The sequence below is a fragment of the Schistocerca americana genome, chromosome X (assembly GCF_021461395.2).
Source record: "Schistocerca americana isolate TAMUIC-IGC-003095 chromosome X, iqSchAmer2.1, whole genome shotgun sequence".
NCBI classification, from domain to species: domain Eukaryota; kingdom Metazoa; phylum Arthropoda; class Insecta; order Orthoptera; family Acrididae; genus Schistocerca; species Schistocerca americana.
Window position 1 is genome coordinate 158776509 of NC_060130.1, and position 23121 is coordinate 158799629.

The following is a 23121-nucleotide window of genomic DNA, read 5'->3' on the forward strand; positions in this document are numbered from 1 at the left end:
GGAAAAAATTAATTTCAATTTTGGCCACCAGGTGCAAATCTAATGCCATACAGCATTTTGTAGACATCTCCAGTGCTCGTATTGAACAAATTGCGTGAGAAGTGCTTAGTAATAAAATGACAATTATTTCCTTCTGTCTTGTTTGAACTTTTCTACTCATGTCCTGTTCCTAATCCACTTCATATGCAAACATGTCTATACATCTATCTTGTATTCACAGTGCCAGATTTGCACTTGGCTGCCAAAATTGGAATATATTTTTTTCCAGAGTAAATCACTTCTGTATTTACGCATTATAATATCTACAAAGTTTTGCTGCCACATGATAAGTACAGCACACACTGGACCTCTGTGAGCAGCTGCATTTTAATTATAATCACCCAGTACTAGGGTGTTAAATTGTTCTTTAAAATCATTTATTTGCAAGATACTACACATGAATCTGTTGGATTGGGCCTAATTCCTAGTATGTCTCAACCTTACACTAACTAAATCATCATGAGACAACATGCATTGTAATCGGCTTGTGTTAGCTGCAAATTGCATATAATATTTTGATGTGTGGATTTATGACATGTTGTTAAACATATAGACTGTTAATATGCTTCATTGGGTATTAAAAGTTGTATGATACACTGTTACATGAAGCAATGAGTATGGATAATAATATGCTTCACAGGCAGACTGTTGTATTACTATAAAGTGTTGATGAAGAACAATGAAGCAGTTGTAAGTAATGCCAGTGTGAATGTTTACCACAGTATTGGAGATCTGCATGTTTATAATGAAATTAAACAGAAAAGAGGCCAAGATAAGGAGATACATTTAACTCTTAATGCTACAGCAGTCGGTTGGCATTACAGATTGAAGAGCTTTGGGAGAAAGGAGGATCATAGCAAGGAATATGAAAGTAAAGTACAATTAGCAGAACTTTAAAATTCATTTTGTTATGTGTGCATTACAACATATGAAGGGTGACTCAAAAGAAATAAAATTTTAGATCGTAGAAAGTTTGCATACTTGCTTACTTAGAGCAAATCACTTGTTTTTAATTGCCAATTGTCATGGTTTATTGAAGAATTTGTTCGCTCAATCTCCTACATGTAATTAGGCCACACACATTCACATATTAATGTGCCAAATCAGCATTTTTGTAGCAGGAATGTGAATTAGGAGGTATTTGACATAACTTGTCAAGTTGCAAGAATGTCTTATTTTTTAGTCAAGTACTGTTCCTGTCAGGACACAAGTGGAAAAGTTCTCAATGTTCTTTCTGTTAACAAGCTGTCTGTAGCATAAATTAGGCATGGAATTGCTGAAAAAAGAAAAGTTTAAGATTCTGTAGATTTATAACGGTTGTACACTCAATGAAAATTATGCAGTCTTCAAAAATAATGGTCATATGAAGAACCTAAGCTTTTGACACTGATGACAAGAACCCAGATTTAAAATTCTGAAGCTATGGGGATAAAATACAGGGAGCAAAAGGCAGGGTACAGGTTGTGCACAAAGGACGCTGCCATTACAAGAGTCAAAGGACATGAAAGGGAAGCGGTAACTGAGAAGGAGGAGAGACAGGGCTGCAGCCTATCCCAAATGTTATTCAGTCTCTACACTGAGCAGGCAGTAAAGGAAACCAAAGACAAATTTGGAGAGGGACTTAAAAAAAAAGTATTATGACCGTGAAGATTAAGGATGAAGGGCAGCTGAATGGGATTAGTAATATCTTGGAAAGAGTTTATAAGATAAGCATCAGTTAATGTTGTTCTAAAATGAAATGAGACACAAAAAGTAGTAAATGAGCAGTAAAGTAGCTGACAATGGCTGTAGTGGAGAGTATATAAGGGGTGTCCCATGAGGAATGCAGTTTTTAAATTGAGCACCTTTTTCAGTTTGTTAGGTTGCCAGACATGAAATTTAAGCTACTGTTATCTGATGATATTGCGATTACTGACTGTCATTGTCAACTGGCATTTGTGTGTATTGTTATCAGCTAAAATAGAGTGATACGTGACGGATCAACAATCCAGATTTTGAAAGGGCATTTCAAGTACATTGAATGCCATGCAGAGACCATTTGAAGATGTGTAATGTATGGTATCCGAAATGTGCCTAATGTGTCAACAGTGCTGAGACTGGTAAGGAAATTTGAAGATACAGGATTGACAGGAAACATAAAATCACATGGATGTCCTCATTCTTGTCAATTGGTAGGGAATGTCTCGGTCATCGGTGACCCACTGCTACAAGTGCAGTGAAGTGAATTCACCACCATCCTCAATGGTGAGTCCTTCTGAGAAGGAATTTGTATCGAATTTTAACAAAAGATCTGCATTTGCATTCCTTTATGATCCAAGCAACACATGAGCTGAGGTCAATGGACAAGTATTTGTTGATTGGGTATTCACAACACAAGAATTTCACAAAAAAAATAATCTTCTGTGACAAGGCACCTTTCTGGTTTAAAGGTTATGTGAATAAACAAAATTGTCGGGTTTGGGGCACAGCGAATCCTTACAAAGTCAGTGAGAAGCGTCTTTATCCAGAACAAGTCACTGTTTTGTGCAGGTTGTGGGCTGGCTGACTCAATGGGCCATACTTTTTTGAAGGCAAGATTGGAAATCCAGTGATAGTGACTGGTGATTGTTATTGCCAGATGATAACACAGTTTTTAAGGGTGCAGTTGCAAGGGCAAGAACTGAATGTGAAAGACATCCAACAGGATGAGGGCAACCTGCCACAATGCTTGTCGAAGCAACTAGGTTGCTAACAGAAAGATTTCCTGCTTGTCTCATCTTTGCAATGGCGATCTGAACTGGCCACTGGTGTCATGTGATATGACACCATATGACTGTTTTGTGGAGGCATGTCAGATCTTGCATTTAGTTGAACCATACCACACCTCAAGGTAGAAATTATATATGTCATGGGTCAAATTTATGTGGAACTTGGCTCTAGTGTCTTCCAAAATTTGGTCCAAAGAATGAATGTGTGTGGACAAAGCCATGGATGACATTTGCCCAATATTTTGTTTCATGTTTAACTGCAGTCTTTGTTAATACAAAACACACAGTAATACTAGTAATTTTCAAATAAATTAGGTGCTTTGTTACTCAATTAGAAATTGTGTTCTTTATGTAACACACTACATAAGGAGCAGTCAAATGAGAACCGAACACCTGACATGACAGAACCATGGAGTGGTTCCATTCAAAAGCAGTCATCACACAAATTAAGATATTTATCCCACTGGGAGATGATACTATCAATCCCTGTTCTGTAGAATGCAGTCGGCCACTGATGGATCCACAACAGCACCCCACTCCTTGTCCAGGTGAAACCTACATCCATGCATGTCTTTCTTCAGACTGCCAAAGATGTGAGCATCACACAGTGAAAGATTGAGGCATTATGGAGGATGTTGGTTGTGAAACATTACAAGTCGCTGAAGTGTAGCCTTTCTCCAATTCACAATGTGGCAGGTGGGCATCCTCATGCATTAAGGTCATCATGGCGTTAACAGAATTTGTGTGAACAGTTTTGGGTTGCTTTGGTGGGGGAGACGTGCAATGTTTCCACTGTTTGGCTTTGCTATTGGAATCCTGTCAGGTTGAATCGTCCTCAAAACAAGAGTTGATCATCTTATCACCCAGTGAGGTAAATGCCTTAACATGTGCAGTGATTACTTCTGAATGGAACTTGCGGTAAGTGTTAGGTTGTTATTTGAGTGCCCCTCATTAAATGCAGGACTGTTATAGCACAAAAGGCACCTCTGGAAAAAGGATTTCATTAATATCTAATATAAATTTAAGTGTTAGAAAATAGTCGCTGAAGGTAATTGGGGTAAAGCTGTGTAGAAGTGAAATTGGATGATAAGCAGTTCAGACAAGAATAGAATGCTAAAAATTTGAGGGTGGATTGAATAAACACTGGGAAGCAATTGAATCAGTATGGGGGGAAAAAAGATATTTGTGGTACAACTTCATGTAAAAAAAAAAAAAATAATAATAATAAATAGGACACATTCCAAGGCACTGAGGATTTCTCAGTTTGGAAACGTATATAAGTTGCAGTAGTCATGTAGATATGAAGAGAACTTCAGAGAATAGACTAATGTGAATAGATGTATCAAACCTGTTTTCTGCCAGGAAACCACAACAGGAAGATCCTAATATATGCTACAAGGGAAAAAAAATGCAAAACTCGAAAGGACTCTATTCAGTGGCACTTGGGTATAGCAAGTGCGTACTGAGGGGTTTTAGTGTCAGTTATTCATTCATTGTAGTCATGATGCTCATGAGGGCTGTCTGTGCACCCTCTCTTTTGATTGTGCAGGCTGTCTGTCTGGGAACATACTTTTTCTCCAGAGCTTGCAAGGACCATTGCCAAGTTGCAACAAACAGCCCAAGATGCTATGGGACAATGTATCACAGGATGCCATTTGGCACCTTTATGATCATCTATGTGTGTGAGAATATACACCTGCATTGCCATCAGAGAGTGGTATGCATTGTAGTGATGTGACAGGACACCCTTCACTGTGACACGTGTTTCATTTGACCTGAATTACAATGATGTCACATCATGTGACAAAAAATGACCTTTTCTTTGAGGGTGTTGCAGTTTCCTTTTTCAGCAGAGTACATGGTATGCATTTCATTGTAACCTGTCTAGTTTAGTAAATAAATCACCTTCCTTGAGAAGGATCTCAATATTTGCTTATTTTCTGTTTATTGTTGTTACTAAGTTATTAAGATTAAGGAAAGGCAAACCTACGCTTCTAGCATTTGTAGACTTAGAGAAAGCTTTTGACAATGTTGACTGGAATACTCTATTTCAAATTCTAAAGGTGTCAGGGGTAAAATACAGGGAGCGAAAGGCTATTTACAATTTGTACAGAAACCAGATGGCAGTTATAAGAGTCGAGGGACATGAAAGGGAAGCAGTGGTTGGGAAGGGAGTGAGACAGGGTTGTAGCCTCTCTTTGATGTTATTCAATCTGTATATTGAGCAAGCAGTAAAGGAAACAAAAGAAAAGTTCAGAGTAGGTATTAAAATCCATGGAGAAGAAATAAAAACTTTGAGGTTCGCTGATGACATTGTAATTCTGTCAGAGACAGCAAAGGACTTGGAAGAGCAGTTGAACGGAATGGACAGTGTCTTGAAAGGAGGATATAAGATGAACATCAACAAAAGCGAAACGAGGATAATGGAATATAGTCAAACTAAGTCGGGTGATGCTGAGGGAATTGGATTAGGAAATGAGACACTTAAAGTAGTAAAGGACTTTTGCTATTTGGGGAGCAAAATAACTGATGATGGTCGAAGTAGAGAGGATATAAAATGTAGACTGGCAATGGCAAGGAAAGGATTTCTGAAGAAGAGAAATTTGTTAACATCCAGTATACATTTAAGTGTCAGGAAGTCGTTTCTGAAAGTATTTGTATGGAGTGTAGCCATGTATGGAAGTGAAACATGGAGGATAAATAGTTTGGACAAGAAGAGAATAGAAGCTTTCGAAATGTGGTGCCACAGAAGAATGCTGAAGATTAGATGGGTAGATCACATAACTAATGAGGAGGTATTGGAGAGAAGAGGAGTTTGTGGCACAACTTGACAAGAAGAAGGGACCGGTTGGTAGGACATGTTCTAAGGCATCAAGGGATCACAAATTTAGCGTTGGAGGGCAGCATGGAGGGTAAAAATTGTAGAGGGAGACCAAGAGATGAATACACTAAGCAGATTCAGAAGGATGTAGGCTGCAGTAAGTACTGGGAGATGAAGAAGCTTGCACAGGATAGTGTAGCATGGAGAGCTGCATCAAACCAGTCTCAGGACTGAAGACCACAACAAGTATATACTACAGGTCAGAAGTATTCGATCACCTATGAAAAAAGCTGTACACTTCATTTTAATTGACAACTATACTCTTCAAACTAAATAGGCTAACAATACAAATATTTTCTCCCTCTGTCATTAAGTACCCTTCGTGCTAAGAACAGCTGCACAGACTGTTGGCATTATGGAGATAATATTTTTGCAGAGATTACAGTCCAATACATCAGTAATCCAGAGATTTTCAACATTAGATGACCTCAGTTCTCTGATCTCCCTGCCGTGTTCATCCCAGTGGGTGAGGTGGTGAAGTGGTTAGCACACTGGACTCGCATTCAGGAGGACAACGGTTCAAACCCATGTCCAGCCATCTTGATTTAGGTTTTCTGTGATTTCCCTAAATTGCTTCAGGCAAATGTCGTGATGGTTCCTGTGAAAGGGCACAGTTGACTTCCCTCCCCATCCATCCCTAATCCAAGCTTGTGCTCCGTCTCTAATAACCTCGTTGTCAACGGGACATTAAACGCTAACCTCCTTCCTTCCTCCCTCCCTCCAGTTCATCCCATAAGTATTCGATGGGACTTAAGTGAGGTGGCTGACTTCACCAGACCATATTCTTCAGTTTCCCTAATTTCTCTCTTCTATTGACTTACTGTCAGCTCAATTTAGAAGTCTGTTTGGGATCATTGTCTTGCTGCAGAACAACCTACAACTAATATGTCTCTTTGCAGATTGAACTGAATTGTTGGTCAGTATCTTGTCATATCCTTCCTTCTTTAATGTTCCATTAATTCTCACTAGGAAGCTGATTCTATCGCCCACAAAACAGCCCCACACAGTGACCAACCCTCCTCCACTCTTTTCGCATTCGGGAGGACGACGGTTCAATCCCGCGTCCGGCCTTCCTGATTTAGGTTTTCTGTGATTTCCCTAAATCACTCCAGGCAAATGCCAGGATGGTTCCTCTGAAAGGGCACGGCTGACTTCCTTCCCCATCTTTCCCTAATCCGATGAGACCGATGACCATGCTGTCTGGTCTCCTTCCCCTAAAACAACCAACCAACCAATCCTCCACTCTTTGTCATTGGCATTACATACTGACTTCATATGTTCTCCATGAAGTCAATGAGTAAACATTCAGTGAAGGCTTCCAAATTTCAAACTTGATTCATCCACGAACACCACCTTGGACCATTGCTGCACTCTCCAGGTTTTACGTTGCTGTGCCCATTGTAATCAGTTCAACTTCTTTCTCTCCATCCATTTAAGTCATGGTCACATAAATGGCATTGCTATGCTGAGACAAAGGTTGGAGCTTCCCACACATTGTTTATATTGTTGTTAATTTCAGGTGCAGGAAGAGTCCTCACATTTACTCTGTACATATATGAACTAATCTTTACTTTACAATGTTACTCAGGGTCTTCGAGATTGTCAAGCACTTGTGCTAGCACCAGTCTGCTTGAACTGGAGCAATGTATACACCACTGTAGGCTTGGTTAAGCCAAATTTAGTTACTGTTGCCTTGCTAGAATAGCCTTTGTGATGCAGAGCTACAATTACAGCACTTCTTTCAATTCCGACCTCCTCCTTCCATCTTATTAGGAGGCAATACAGCATGAACTTGATCAAGTATACAAACTCACTACTAGATGCACACAGTGTACGAAGGCAGCACAAGAAATGAGACCTATTTAAATGGAAACCTCTTAGGTAAAGGCCATCAGTGTTGTGGATACTCACCAGCACCTCTCTGGGTGAACAATGATTTGGATACATAACAGATGAGTTTAGTTTTTGCATGTTTCTACTTGTTTTACTATCAGAGCAGGTTTATGATATAATACTCAAAATTAAATCCCTGTTTTTTAACACAAATCAATAGCTGTGACTGAAATTTTTTTTTTCACTTTTGCATCTAAAATTCGCAGACAATGAGTATGATCATCTGGACCACAAGACAGCAGCAAGCTCATTGTAACGAGACTACCACATGATGACCAAAGCTCTTGGACACCCGAAAAGATCAAAATGCGTCTGATAGCAAGCCGTCTGAGTCATCGGAATGAGTGTTGGCACATCTCGAGGGCCAAGGAACATGTAAGTGGTTTTACAGTGATCCCAACATAAACTGCTTCTAAATCTCAGAAATGGAATTGTGCGATTGCAATTCAACCTCTGTAAGAGATCTGTTTCATCTGATGTGAAAGATTAGAATGTACGCCACTTACTACTAGCACAGACATTCTGCTATTTTAAGTGTTCTCTCTGTCAAGATAACTGTATCTGAATTGGTAGAGATGTGTCTAAACACAGGGATCATATTGAGTTACTACAGCAAAATATAAACAAAATCAAGGATCTCCTCTTTATAACAGTATCTAATTTTGTAATAAGTTTCTGCTGCTGAATCGTGTTCCATCTGCATATTACAGTGCCTATTTAGTGCCAAAATGTTCCATCTTCAAAATTTGAATTCAGAATATTTTCATGTGCTTTTGGAAGGTGTGAAATATCACAACTGGTATCCGTAAAAGTGTTGGTATTATAATTGCCAGCTCAGAGACATGGTTATTTAGTGCAAATGATGGGGGAAAAAGCCTCCAATTGAATACAAAGCTGAAATATAAATGAGTGAGTGAACGTACAATTGCTCATTGGATTACACTGTGTCGGTTATTGTTATATTTCCAATTCTTAATTTTCTGCATTCAGTTACAGTTATCATTGTACAGCTTGCTACATCGAAGCATGGAAATCACCCCAAGACAGTTAAGGTCACAGGGAACATGGGATTAGTATCTGAACTGAAATGATTCCAAGCAAGCTACCCTGGGAATTGATTAATACTAAACAGTGTGTACTGCTTGGAGTATCTGACAAATTGTGCAGGGTCAGAAACACAAACCATTTACAGAAAAAGAACAAGATGTGGTGAACATTTTGTCTGCAGTCTAGTACATTGAACTGCTATGGGTGAAATAGAGTACTACACAAAGTAGAGGTTGATTGTGTGTTTGCTAGCTCAGGGAGTGCATTTACAGTAACCAGGATGAGATGTTTATGGCTTTCCTTGCCCGTGTGAGAAGGACTGTTGCTAAAGAAATAATTCATTTTATTTTGCCCAATGTGTTTTAAAGAAAAAAATGATACATATTGACTCAATTATAAGGATAACTAATGATAATGGTTGTTCAGACTACATCTTGGGTACAGTGACAAGAAATGATAGGTGCTGTGAAAAATGGTATTGGCTGCTAAACATTTACATGTAATGCTGTGGTAATTTAGGATCAAGAAACTTCCTTGGAAAAAAATGTTTACGTCTCCTTTTTCTTATATTTTTAAGTTGAAGTGACTGTACTTCTTGTGGCAATAGCTGAAACAAGTTGGCAATAAATCTAAATGAAATGTATATTATTTTTACTGTTCATATAGCAGATAACATGTTTAATAAACAATGCTGTTTTTGACAATAGTATAATGAATACTATCCCTTATCTTATGATAACATTAAAATAATATTTAAATACGTAAATGTGTGAGTTGTTATTGCCAGTAGTGTCTGCAACACATCAAACAGAGCTTTTTGTTAGTTACCATTGTACGTTTCAGCACCATGTTAACAATCCTGCCACTCCCATCACACATTTATACAGGGTGTACATAAAGTCCAGGAACACTTTCAAGTAATTATTGCACAAGAACTAAACATTGTACAGATATCATACATATTGCATTTTGAAGAGAAACTCTGTAAAAAAAACTTTCAAACAAACGGGGCTCTGCTACATCATGTGGTAGAGGCAGTACATACACCAGATCTTTAATGTGTCCCCACAGAAAAAAAGTCACATGGAGTGAGATGTGGTGATCGGGGAGGCCATTTAGTGAAACACCTGTCCTCTTCTGTAGCAAGGCCGATCCATCGATGCAGCATCTCTGTGTTCAGATACCCACAAACTTCACGATGAAAATGGGATGGACCTTCATCCTGCTGAAAGATGAATGAAGAGTCCAATTGCATTTGAGGTATCAGCCATTGCTGCAACACATGAAAGTAGGAATATCCAGTAACAGTGCTCTCGGTGAAGAAAAATTGCCTGTACTGTTTTTGGCATGACAAGGCGCAAAAAACATTTACTTTTGGGGAATCATGCTCAAATTCAATGCATTTGTGTGGATGCTTTGTACCCCAGATATGACAGTTATGCCTGTTCACTTTCCCATTAGTGTGAAAAGTGGCTTCCCTGCTAAATATTATGTAAACAAAGCCATTACCATCCTCATTCAGTTTTTGCAACTCTGAACAAAACTCAAAGCGCTTGTCTTTGTCATCATCATTGAGCTCCTGCACTAGCTCCAATTTGAATGATTTCATTGACAGCTTCTGTAGCAGGACTTTGCACAATGTCATTGGAGCCATTTTGAGATCACGGGATGCACGACGCACAGATTTTCTTGGACTCCTTATGAATGTCTCTCGTATGCACTCCTCATTCACTTCACTCACAATGGGACGTCTGCTTCTCTTTGCCGGGCACAAGCAACCCGTCGTAACAGATTTGTTGTGCCAGTGGTAAACGGCCTTCCACGTAGGTGGTTTCTTACCACACTTGATTCTAAACATCCATTGAACAGCTGTAGCACGCTACCTTTTGTCGAATGCCAACACACAGAAAGCTCGCTTCACACCTGAACTCACCATGTTTGTGACTTTTGCTAACTATCCGCAAGTTACGAAACTACACTGTGGTGGTATACATCTAAAAAAAACTTTCAGTGCCTCTTCGAAATGACATATGTATGATAGCTGTACACTGTTTGGTTCTTGTACAATAAATAATTGAAAGTGTTCCTGGACTTTATGTACACCTTGTATTTTTTGATACATCATGATATTCTCAAAATTAGAAACGTTCATAATGTAACCATATGCATAAATTAATTTGCAAATTAATGTAAAATGACTCATTCCACATCATTACAATCTATCATACAAAATGATCCATAGAACATGTATCCTACTAACTAACTAACTTTGATTAGATGACTGATGAATTTAATGATGATGACTCACTCTGAAGTCATTTGCCTGCATTCTCTCTGTCGCCAGAAAGTGTATTATTAAGGGAGATAAAACTATTAGTTTGTTCTTTCAGTCATCACTTGAAACTAAAAATAACATTGATACGAATTATCACCAAAAAGAAAAGAAACTTTCTGGTTCCAGGGACCTTTACAAGTCTCAACCAACTGGAGCAATAAATGAAACACTCAAAAGCATCATTCATTGGTTCTCAATAAATGGTCTAGCACTTCATTTACAAAGAAAAGGCATCTTATTCGGTTTTGTACAAGGAAAGACAAATCATCACTAATAATGAAGCATGATGGAAAAGAAATATATGAAAACTGATTGTTAAAAATACCTGGGGGTACATAGTGATGAGAACCTGAATTATAAATCGCATATTAAGGAACATTTCAAACTGAGTGCAGCAACATTTGCTCTAAATGTGATTGCCATAAGTGGCAATGACAGCATTAGAAAATTTAACATCCTTCTTTCATTGATGGGTAGCCTCACAACACATACACTCTTACAAAGTTTGTTGTGAAGGATCAGCACCATTTGAAAATAATACTAGCATTCATAAATACAATACTAGGGAGAAAAACAGTGGGACTTAATCTTGTTGTAGTATAGCATGCAGCCATAAAAATATTTGACCACCGCCCTTTAATTAACAAGGTGCTGGCTGATAATGAAAGTTGACAAGTGCTATTCCATAGATGAATTTCTGAGAAGGAACCAACAGGTAAGCCACGAGCACTGATGCGCTGCTTCCCGGACTTGGTCAGGCGCTCCGGCCTCAGACTGAATCAGCCCAGCAGGTTAACAACGAGGTTCAGTGTGCCGGCAAGCCTGGATGTGGTTTTTAGGCAGTTTTCCACATCCCACAGGGTAAATACTGGGCTGGTCCGAATGTACCACGTCAGTTACACAACTTGCAGACATTTGAAAAACATTCGCAGTATTTCATGGCTTACACCAGACGCAGACAGCTAGGGTACGTGATGGCGACAGGAAGGGCATCTGGCAACCCTCTGACACTAACATTGCCAACTCCATAGTAACAGGGTCGACCCCGTGTTGAAGTGGGACAAAGGCCCAAGCAAATAATGAGAAGGTGACATCCAAAAATGAACATATCTACTAAATGCAATTTTTCACAGTCAACATGAAATTTATTTTGGGCATACATAAGAATGAAAATAGCAATGTGAATGCCTTTTACTTTTAGGTCAAAAGGCAGTTCATATCTGTAAATCAAATCTAAAATGAAAATATTCCTTTAAAAAGCACATTTAAATATGGAGATGTTCTCATTACATGAACCATGAGTGATTTTCAAAAGCAAAAATCCTCTTCTTTCTTTCAAAATAACTTACCTCTTACTGTATAATGCTTGTTATACCATATCATTTCACATATTTTTATAGTGTAGTATGTAATATCATTGGAAAAAAATTGTTAATTGGCCACTGTAGCACTAATATTAGTTTTCACTCTTTTATTCAAATTTTAGGTTTCATTGTTACTTCACAAGTATTTAAAATGTTTCAGATCACCATACCAGTATAAAATGATCTAACTGTGGCATTAACTATCTTTAGAAATATTCTTTGACATAAGTGTTACATTTAAACATGCAAACCAGAATAATTTTCTTAACAATCACAAGCAACATGGAAATATCATCAGTGATGGTTGTGTTCCAACTTAAGTCCTAGTGATTTCACCAGTCTTCTTAAAAAATAGTTTACTGTAAACCATCAACATCTTTTTTCCTGTTATCTTAGACTGGATGGCTGAAAAGAACTTTGGCTTTTGTCCAAGGAAAGGGTTTTGTAATGGTTCATCTGCTCTTTTACATCTAGCTGGGACTTCTAGAATGCAGTTGCCTCAACATCAGTATGAGTGTTTCCCATAGCTTTGTACGTGTGTATGGAAATGCATTTTATTTCACGTATGTAATGTAGATCTTGTAGGCCCTTAGATAGGGATTTCACATCTGTCAGCAAGCTTTCTTGGCTCAGCCACTGACTGTAGATCTCATTGTATTCCTCTTTTGTTGCAACTGTTGTCCTCTTTCTTAGAAGTTTTCCTATTCTATGAAAAATGCAGTCAGTGGATAAGTAACTGTGTCCTTGTAATAATAAATATTAGCACTATGCAACATATTATGAGGGATGACAGAAGCACAAACTGTTGCTCTGCATGAGAACAACAGTGTGACTGGAATGGAAATCACTCGACTGGATGTAATGGATTAGTTACCCTTCACACAAAATGTGTATGTGGACACACATGTATTTCCATAGGCTTGTACCTTGGCAAATGTTTGATTTCACTTAAATTGTATGATTACTTAGGTTCAGCTTATCCTGTTTGTTTTGTTCCATTCTGTGTCTCATTTATTTTAAATTCCAGACATGTTTGCCTTTGCATGTAAGCTCCTCATATGTGGCTGGGTCACACATATAAAATTTTGTTGAAGATTAAGACTGAAACAAAAAGCAACAAAGTTCAGTAAATAGGCAGCATGAACTAATGCTGTGCAATGAGAACCCCAGAAAAGCAGCCGATAATAGCTCTCAGGTTACAATTGTCTTCCTCAACTCCCAGAAAACACTTGGTGGGGGGCAGGGTGCATGTTAAATGCTTGCTATGCCCTCATTATTCTTTATGCCACTTTTGATTTTTGGGTCATGACAAATGCTGAACATCTTGATGAGATCAGTCTCATTGACTGGGTGCACATTTGTCAAACATGGATTTCATGAGCTGGGGACTTGTTAATACAAACAGTCCATTGCTACTCTAAGCTCTGGACATGCTTTTGCCTACCATCCAATGACACAGTAATGGAACATTGTACGTCATAGTGCATAGGATTTTTATTTTATTGGCTGAACTGTGAAAATTTTAGGAGAAAAATAATTTTGAAGATGCGCCATTTGTCAATAAGGGTTGAGGGGATTGGCTATTCAAGTGAAACAATCATTACTGAGTAACTGCTATGGAATATGCTGTACTGAGGCAACCAGGGTTCTGTTTGGGTGGGCCCCAATCTCCCTACCTGGGACCAAATAGGCTTGTGATTATCTCACTGTATAAATTTCCAGAGGGATATTGGTTGACCCTACCACCCCATCACCAAGCAAGATCACCAAACATCATTTAACAGTAAAAATGTGATACTAACACAGTATCAGGCGAATTATTAAAGAATGTTGCACTACTTACAGAACAAAATGCAGGTTAGCATTGCTTAATTCCAGAGAATTTTCTGTTGCAGAGGGAAGGCATAATTTCTGTAACTTGAGCAAAGGTTGGACACAGATTTGAATCGTTGCCTCCTGACTCGCATTCATTTGTGTATCTTCTTCTGCTTCTACACAATGAGCACTGATCCAAAAGAATTGCTGAAGAAATGGTCTTGGATGGTTATTGATTCATTCAAGAGACATACTTGAGGTATAAGGACTTCTGAAATTAAGTTACACATCATCTCATGTTAAGACCATTATGCAATTCTGCTGCAGTGCGGACAACAGGTTCATCGCATTGTGGGAGTGAAATGGCACTCCAAAGTTGAAGTACAAGGAACAGTATGGTTCTTGTTGGCAAAACATCTAAATTGCACACAAATTCGCCATGAAATTCTGGCAGTGTATGGCCCAAATAAGGTGCAATGCAATGTAGCATCCAGTCGTAGTGAAACAGTGCCAACAATTTGATGAAGACCATTCAGTCTTTCCAGCAAGCTGGGTAGATATCTGGCAGGAAATAGATTTTCCATCAAAGAGGAAACTCACACAGCAGTCCTCAAATTGTTCCATGACTGAGGGGCAGATTTATATTGTCAAGAAACTGAACAGTTGGTGGGATGTTACAATTGTTGTTTACAGATCTTGGTGACTGTAGTGAAAAGAAATATCTGCATCACTTTGAATTGTATTGCAGCATACAGTAAAAGTTACTCAGTGTGTCATAGTAACGGGTAACTTTCTTTTTGAAGTCTCATAGTTTCCTGCTGCTTCCACACCTTTCTTTGACAATCATCAGATGTCAGGTTACTCCTGGATGCATCGGTGAATGGAATCCTACCCTGCTGATTAAGCACCCATTCTGTGTTTCCCGGTACCCATCTCCACAGACCAGTGCTTTGGGGGAGGGGTGTTAGCGTCATCTGTAATGGAGACCACATTGATAGTGTGGAGACTTGGATTCTGTCTTGACCATAGTTGCCTGATATCCCATCCCAAATATCTGGTTGGAAACCCAACTCCCACCTGCACTTTGTTGGGATAGATAAAAATCCTGGTTACATAAAAATGGACAACATTTTATATAATGTTGTGGTCTTCACATCAATTTGTTCATTACTGATTTCAATGAGGGGCAGTCTTGTAAGAGTTACTGACTTTAAACTTCTGCTTTTATTAAGAGCGCTAAGTTGCCATACTTGACTCAGTAGCCATTGTTTTCGAGTAGCGCAATTATAGGGCAAAATCAGTCATTTTTATGTAGCTTGAATTCTATAATTCTATTGTTGACTTATAAACAAATGTAAATCTTGTAATAATTGCAAACATTTGGAATATGAAATGCTAGTATTCGTGAAGTATCTATTTGGCTCTAGTTGGAAACATGTTAGCAAAGCCAGCCCTTAGCTTAGAATTAATTAATTAACATATTTGAAAAAGTATTGCTTGCATAACTGTATATGTGAATTTCATGATTAAAACAAATACTTCAGCCTAACTCTTGTAGTAGAAGAAACTGTTAAAAAGACAGAATTTTTATATGTATTCAGTTAACTGATTAAATTAAAATTTAATCACAATTTCTGTACATTTAGCTTTGAACAACGTGTAGTTTTGGTACCTATTATTGTGGTGATATATGAGGCTCATGAGACAGTCAGTCCATGGCCAAGTTTCAGACGAGGAAGCTGTGTTGGTTAGAAGAACCACGATGCATCACCTTAACAGCGATGTAAGTGGTACACGAATAGGCCACGTGTTAAAGCAATGACAGTGTCTGTTCCAAACGTACCTGATTATTCCAAAAGAATGGTGAATTATTTGGTTATTTTTTTATTGGTCGTAGATGTTCAACAGTAAACTATTGTAGCAGTATGTGGATGTTTGCCTGGAAACTAGTAATGAGGCTTATGGGAAGTTGTCCACTGCCCATATATAACCGTGTATTATTGGGATGGTTGTGAAAAGTGAAACGCAACTGTGCATCTGTCGGCTACATCATTTACAGTAGACAGTACTGCATGTCCACCCCCTATGTTTTCAGCCAGTATGTCGACACCGAGGACAACAAAGAAAAAAGTAGGCAGACCACAACAAAATGGCAGTTTACTTGCAGCACAGTATAACGTATGTTGAAAAATGATTTGACTTTGAAGAAAGTGTCTACAGGACTTTCAAACCATTTTCACTGACAGTGAAACAGAGCTCATTTTCAGAATTTGTAGAAGTGATTTCTTGTAGATGGGGATTTGATGTTTGAAGAATGTGTGCAGTTAAAGAACTTTTTAAGCTGAAATCTGATTAGTGGAAGGAAATGTTTTTCATTGTTATGAAAACCATGACAACTTCTTCAAACTTTTCCGTTTTGCTTCAGATGAGTTTTCAGCCTGATGATGAACACTTGGTGAGCTGAGAGGAACCTTTTCCCAGCAGTAACATTAGAAGCTGAAATAATAATAGAGATGGTTTAGTGATTTACATGTCTCCAGTTTTGTTGCTCTCTTGATGAGGAAGAAGAGAAGATTCTATGAAGGAGATTGAAAAGTGAGCAAAAGTCTCCATAAGGTAAAAAACAGTGGTTTGTTATTTTGAATTGTAGCCTGTGTGTGTTTAGTCTTGGTTTTTAAAAAATATCCCGATTTAGTTCAGAAAAAGCTTGGTGACTGGTCTGTACTAATACAGCTGCCTTCTAAATTGGCAGTGGACAGCTCTTTTGCATTTTCTTGCGGGTGCCTATGAGCCACAACTTTTATGCTGTAATCAGGTTGTGGACTCCAGGCTACCACTGGAAGATGGTTTGTCTCACAGTAGTGGTTCTCTGTTTGAATGATGTCACTGTGGTGTATGACAAGTTGACAGGCAACTTACCATGCTGCCAACCTTCCTGTCAATGTGGATAAGCCTGAAATGATCCTTCAGAGCATGTTTACAGACAACACAGTGCACACAGTTGAAGATTTTAATGAATCTGTCTCACAGAGACTTCTGTTCAATAGTAGATTATGATAAGTATTCTGGTTAATGAAGTATCTGATTCCATTCATTTTTCAGCTATGTTTTTCAATAATTGCAAATCTGCTGTTCAAAAATGGAAGCCTTTTGGATTGATATTTTGTTTGTGATAATTTGTTTGCAATTTCTTTCTTTTTCGTTGATATTTGAGAATATTAATTACATTTTGTTTTTTCAACTGAAAAATGGCATGTGTTCCACATTTTGAAATTATTTGGTTATGAAAATGCCTCATAGCACTTCTCTATCAAATAAAAACTGTTATAATTTTTCATAAACACCTGAGCAGTTCCTGACGTTAATGTTGTAAAAATGTGCCTTTGATGCTTTGCACCAGTGAGTTGACTTGTGCTATCTTTGTTAACATTCTCAATAGTTTTAGTGAGGTTACTGAATGAGAATAGTTGTGTTGGACCAAGTCTTGGACTTGATGTCACATGGAACCAAGTGCAGTTTTATCTGCTGGACTGAGTAATGTGAACTCAGTGTATATCATGAACTGTAATTTGTTTTTATAACTCGGCAACTTTGAAATCAGTGTCCATTTAAAAGTGACTCTTTTTAGCCAGTTGCCAAAGCTTTAAAAACGTGGTGTTAATTGTTGATTACATTTGGAGGATTGGGCTTAACAAAAACTACAATGTTCTTTCATCTGCAAGTCAAGATATTAACTGAAACTATACGACCTAGAGCCCACAATGAATTGTACTGCTAAATCTATTTGGATGGTGAGCTGAGCCCACAAAATACTCCAAATCATGTCGATGATTGTTGATACTGTTTTCTAGGTTATGCAACAAATGTCATTGGAACTCTATCCTACAGTGTAATATCCCAATGTTACACTTCAGACAGTTCTGACAAAGAAATGTTACAGCTTTAATTACTTCGTTTCAATAATATCTTGTTGTTTGGAGTGAGGAACAGGACTCTTAGAAGACACAGGAATTAATGTTCAGAGAGAAGAGATAAAGCTCTTGATATCAGAGCCAGGAAAGGACTTGGAAGATACGTTGAATGGAATGAAAGAAATAAAAATCATACATTGTTGACATTCCTACCTGGAATTTCTGTTGGTTGTTTTAAAAATGGCAAAATTCCACCAACCAACATGTTGCCCCCTGCCAGTGGTGTAATGTGATGCAGCATGGAGGGGCAGCTGGTCAGCACACCTCTCTCCTGGGATTTTTTGACTGTGGAACCACTACTAATCGGTCAAGCAGCTCCTCAGCTAGCCTCACAAGTCTGAGTGCATTCTGCACCAGTAACCCCCCCACCAAGGAAAAATCGCTGGCAGTACCAGCAATCGAACCCAGGTCTGCCAAATGGCAGTTAGTTGAATGGTACAGCTAAGGAGGCAGACAATGGAATGGATAGTGTGTTAAAGAGCAGTTCTAAGATTAACATAAGACAAGGATAATGGAATGTAGTCAAGATGAATCAGGAGATGCAGAGGGAATTACAAGGGATGATCAAAAAGTTCCCATTTGAAAGCTGTACAAGGAGGGGTCAAAAAGCTTCTACCCTAACAAACAAAGAATGACAGAAATTTCATAATATCAATTCATTTGTCTATATAATACCTGTGTACACTAATACACTTGAAGGCATGCTCAGATAACTTCTGCAAACCATTCAAATAAAAGGTCTTTGATTTCAAGTCCAACAAAGCATCAGTCACTGCATCATCATCCTTTGAGGTATTTTTTTAGGTTTGGGAAAAGGAAAAAGTCTGACACAGTCAGATCTGGAAAATATGGCAGGTGATGTAAGAATTCGAATCCCCAGTCATGCAGAGTTTCCAATGTTGCAAGGTCTTTGTGCACCGGTGCATTGTCCTGACACTAAAGAGTTCAGTGAGCCAATTTTCCACACCTCGTTTTCCTTATCTCTTCTCTCAAATGGCACAGGAGGATGCAACAGTATAAAGCATTGATAGTTGCAACCGTTAGCAAGTAATCCACCATAATTACCCCTTTTGCACCACAGAAGACCAATGCCATCACCGTACCAGCTGACTTTTGCACGTGGAATTTATTTATTTATTGTGTGTGTGTGTGTGTGTGTGTGTGTGTAGAGGGTGAAGGATGTTTTCATTGCTGTGACTCTTGCTCTGTCTCAGGATCAAAGTGGCGAACCCACATTTTGTCTATTGTGACATACCTTGCAAGAAAGCCATCTTCATTCACTTCAAATTGGCAGATGATTTCTTCACAACACTGCACGTGTTCCTGTATCTGATCTGCACTCGAAACTTTGTGAACCCACCGAGATGAAACTTTCAGCATTCCCAACATATCCACAACAGTGTCACGAGCACGCCCGTGGGAGATTCCAAATGTGGTTTCAATGTGCTGCAAAGCTGTATCGTAAATTGTAGTCACTGTTTCATCAGTGGCATACTTTCCATTCCTTGGTGCTTCTCTTGCACTCATTCTTCTGTGTTTGAAGTCAGACGCCCAGTTTTTCACTGTTGCACAAGACGGAACACTGTCCATAAGTGTGTTCCGCATGTCCTCCACAATTTCCTTGGACATCAGTCCCTTCAAATGAAGATATTCAACAACTACACAGTTCTTGATTCTCCCAATATTCACCACTTTGCTTACACTACAGTATACAATGCATCTTAGTGGCTACACTAATGAAGGTGGAGCTGCAACATTTGACTTGCGTACCCATAAAGGGTTACCATAAAAGTAGGTGATGGTGTTTGTGTGAGACATTACAGTAACTATCTGGCGCTAGAAACTTTTCAGCCACCCCTCATATGCCAATTGGTCAAAATTGTGATGAGAACTGAGGCAATCATCCTGCCAGTGCACCAGGTTGAAGGTGCCCATTTGGTAGAACACTGTGTCCTGCTTTGTCAAGAAGTCCGTCACTGCTTGCTGCACACCCTCTTGCAACAGGAGTCATTGATCCTTCAAGACCTTTCTAAGGGACCAAAGGCATGATAAGCTCACAGGTAGAGATCAGGACTGTAGGGTGGCTACTCGAGTGTCTCCCACTTTAGCTGGTGTCTGCATTATAGGGATGTGTATTATCCAATGTGATGCACAATGGGGGTTTTCAACAGAAGTGCTGCTTCATAAACATTGTTCAATGTATGATGGATGTCTACCAGTGTTTGTCCTGCAACAGCTGAGAGAAGAACAACAGTATGTTATCCTGTTTGGACATATTTGGTGATAACACTGCCGTAGTTCCAATTTCTACATTTACTAAAGGCACAAATGCCACACATTGCTTACATGTCAGTGCTTCTGTAGTCATGCTACGTTGCTTTTGCTCTGTGGCAACACCCTTGAATGGGAAGTTTTTGATTGTCCATTATACGAGGTTTGTCCAGAAAATACGTATAAAAGTTGAATAATGTCTTTATGTTACAGGTTGCAGTCACCACCAGGTGGGACTACTGCTGTAATCAATCCCATCAACGCTCAGTTCGAGTCAGAGCACTCTGCGTGAAGGTGGGAGTGTGCAGCAGCTTGTGTTCTTAAAGACCGTAGATTGACAGTCAGAATGATCGCTGACGAGCTGTCAATCCCCAAAACAATCGTTCACAAAAACTTGAAATGCAGAAATTGTGTGCAAATATTGTACTGAAGCTCTTGACGCCAGAACAGAAAGGATTGGCTGGAAGCAGAGGAACGAGGGGACTTTCTCAACCGAGTCATCACTGGAGATGAGTCCTGGTTTTAGAAGTTTGATGTGGAGCTCAAATCTCAAAACAAGGAATGGAAACTAGCAGGAGAACTGAGAACAAAAAAGTCGCAAAAATCAAGGTCCAATGTGAAGACAGTGTTGATTGTTTTCTTTGATTCTAGGAGCATTGTTCACAAGGAATTTGTCCCTCCCAGCCAGAGAGTGAATGGAAATTTTTACGTTGAAGTTCTGACACGTCTCAGAGCTCATGTGGCAAGAGTTCGACCAGAGTTGGCAAAAGGGGGCAGGTGGATCCTTCATCATGACAATGCGCCCGCTCACACGTCGCCCGTTGTCCGCGAGTTTCTTGAGCTGTTTATGAAGCCAGACAAATCTTATATTAGTTCTTTTGGCATAAAATACCTGTACAGGATGATTAATCTGCCCCTACCCATGGGTTTTATGCAACTTGCAATGCCTACAAATGTCATGGGCAAGATTTTCTTTTCTGTCACCCACTACATGCAAATTACTAGTCCTACATAAAAAATGAACAGGATCTTTTTTGTGGGAAATTTAATGTAGCCTTTTTTTTGGGGGGGGGGGGGGTGTACATTTTTGCTAGAGGCCCAAATGCATTTTTCTTTAATAACAAAAACTTATTCCAGTACAAAATTTAATGTAGTTAATTTTCATACAAAAAGGTCGTGTTCATTGTTTTTGTAGGCCTAACAGTGTGCATGTAGGGAGGAGAGAAGATTAAAATCATGGGTGTGGTTCTTGATGTTGCAGGTTCCATAAAACTTTATGGCAGGGGCAGCTGAATAACCTAGTGTATGATCCAGAAGATTCAACAACATTCTTAACACACCACATGGCTGCTGCTAGAAAACTGGTGATTCATATTGGCTTTGTGTATCCCCATTATGTGACTGCAGTAAAGAAGAGGATGTGGGATGTTCTCTGTCAACTTTTATACCCACATTGGTAAGCCAAAAGACATTAAAATATACAAGGCACACCAGAAAATAAGTACCATTGTGCGGAAAAGGACTCATGAAAACATTTCTTCAGACCAAAATTTCTTTTTTTGAAGAAATGTAGAAAAAGAGTATAACAGCCACCATTGTTCAGACATTTGTCATAGCAGTAAGCCAACTTTTGTATGCCCTCTTCATAGAAAGATACCACCAGTGAAGATGTCCAAGACTGATCACACTTTCTTACATCATCATTGGTGTGGAAGCACCTTCATCCTGCTTGATGTTGAAGTAAAAGTGGTATTCAGAAGATGTGAGATCAGGTGGTTGAACTGTTTCCAACTGAACTGTTTAGTAAGGTTTTTAGTGCCACCAGCAGAAATGAAACATGCTGTCATGAGACAACATAATGATTCGATTGAGAATTTCGCATCTTTTGTTTTGAATAGTGTGATGGAGTTCTCTCTGTTTTGCAAGATCATACCGCTTTCAGCTCTGAGAAGGAACTCAACAAGCAGAATGCCTTGTTGGTCATATAATCCATTTCACATGATTTTTTCCACAGACAACTTCATTCTGATTTCTTTTTCTTTTTCTTTTTTTGGGCTGAGGGAGGGGAGGGGAGGATGAGTATTGTTGGATTTTGAGTTCCTTCACTCCATAGATTGTTGTTTTTATTTTGGAGTGTCATGAAAAACCCAAGTTTCATCACCAGTCACGATTCTATTAAAGAATTCATCTTCCTCATCACTGTATTCAGTGTTGAAATGTCAAAACCCTGCCAAGGTATATAATTTTGTAGGCATTTTTGGAACACAATTCACAAAATTTTAAGCAATTTATCACTGAGTCATAAATACATTCTTATTGTGAACCATCTGTTTTCATGAATGTTCTAATTCATTTTCTCACACATACCATTAGTGACAACAGAAGGCTGTCCAATACATGCTTCATCATGAATGTTTGTTGAACTGTCTCATCCACTTTCTCACCATAAATATCTACAAGTTGATGAATTTCAGCTGGCTTAATGTTCTGTGTGTTGAAACACGACATGACAGAGCACACTTCACAGTCACTGGGCTCAGAGGTTGTCTTAAACATTTTAAATGATCACTAACAAATACAAATACAACAAAATTGAGCTCCAGTGCCGACTGTGGAAAGACAATGAACGAGAGAAATGTGTGAATCTACAACACAAGTGCTGCAGCTGCAGTAGAATGATTTGGTATTTACTTTCAGGATGCACCTCATACTTTGAACTTTAGTGGAAGTGCCCATCACCTATGTTCAAACAATGTGT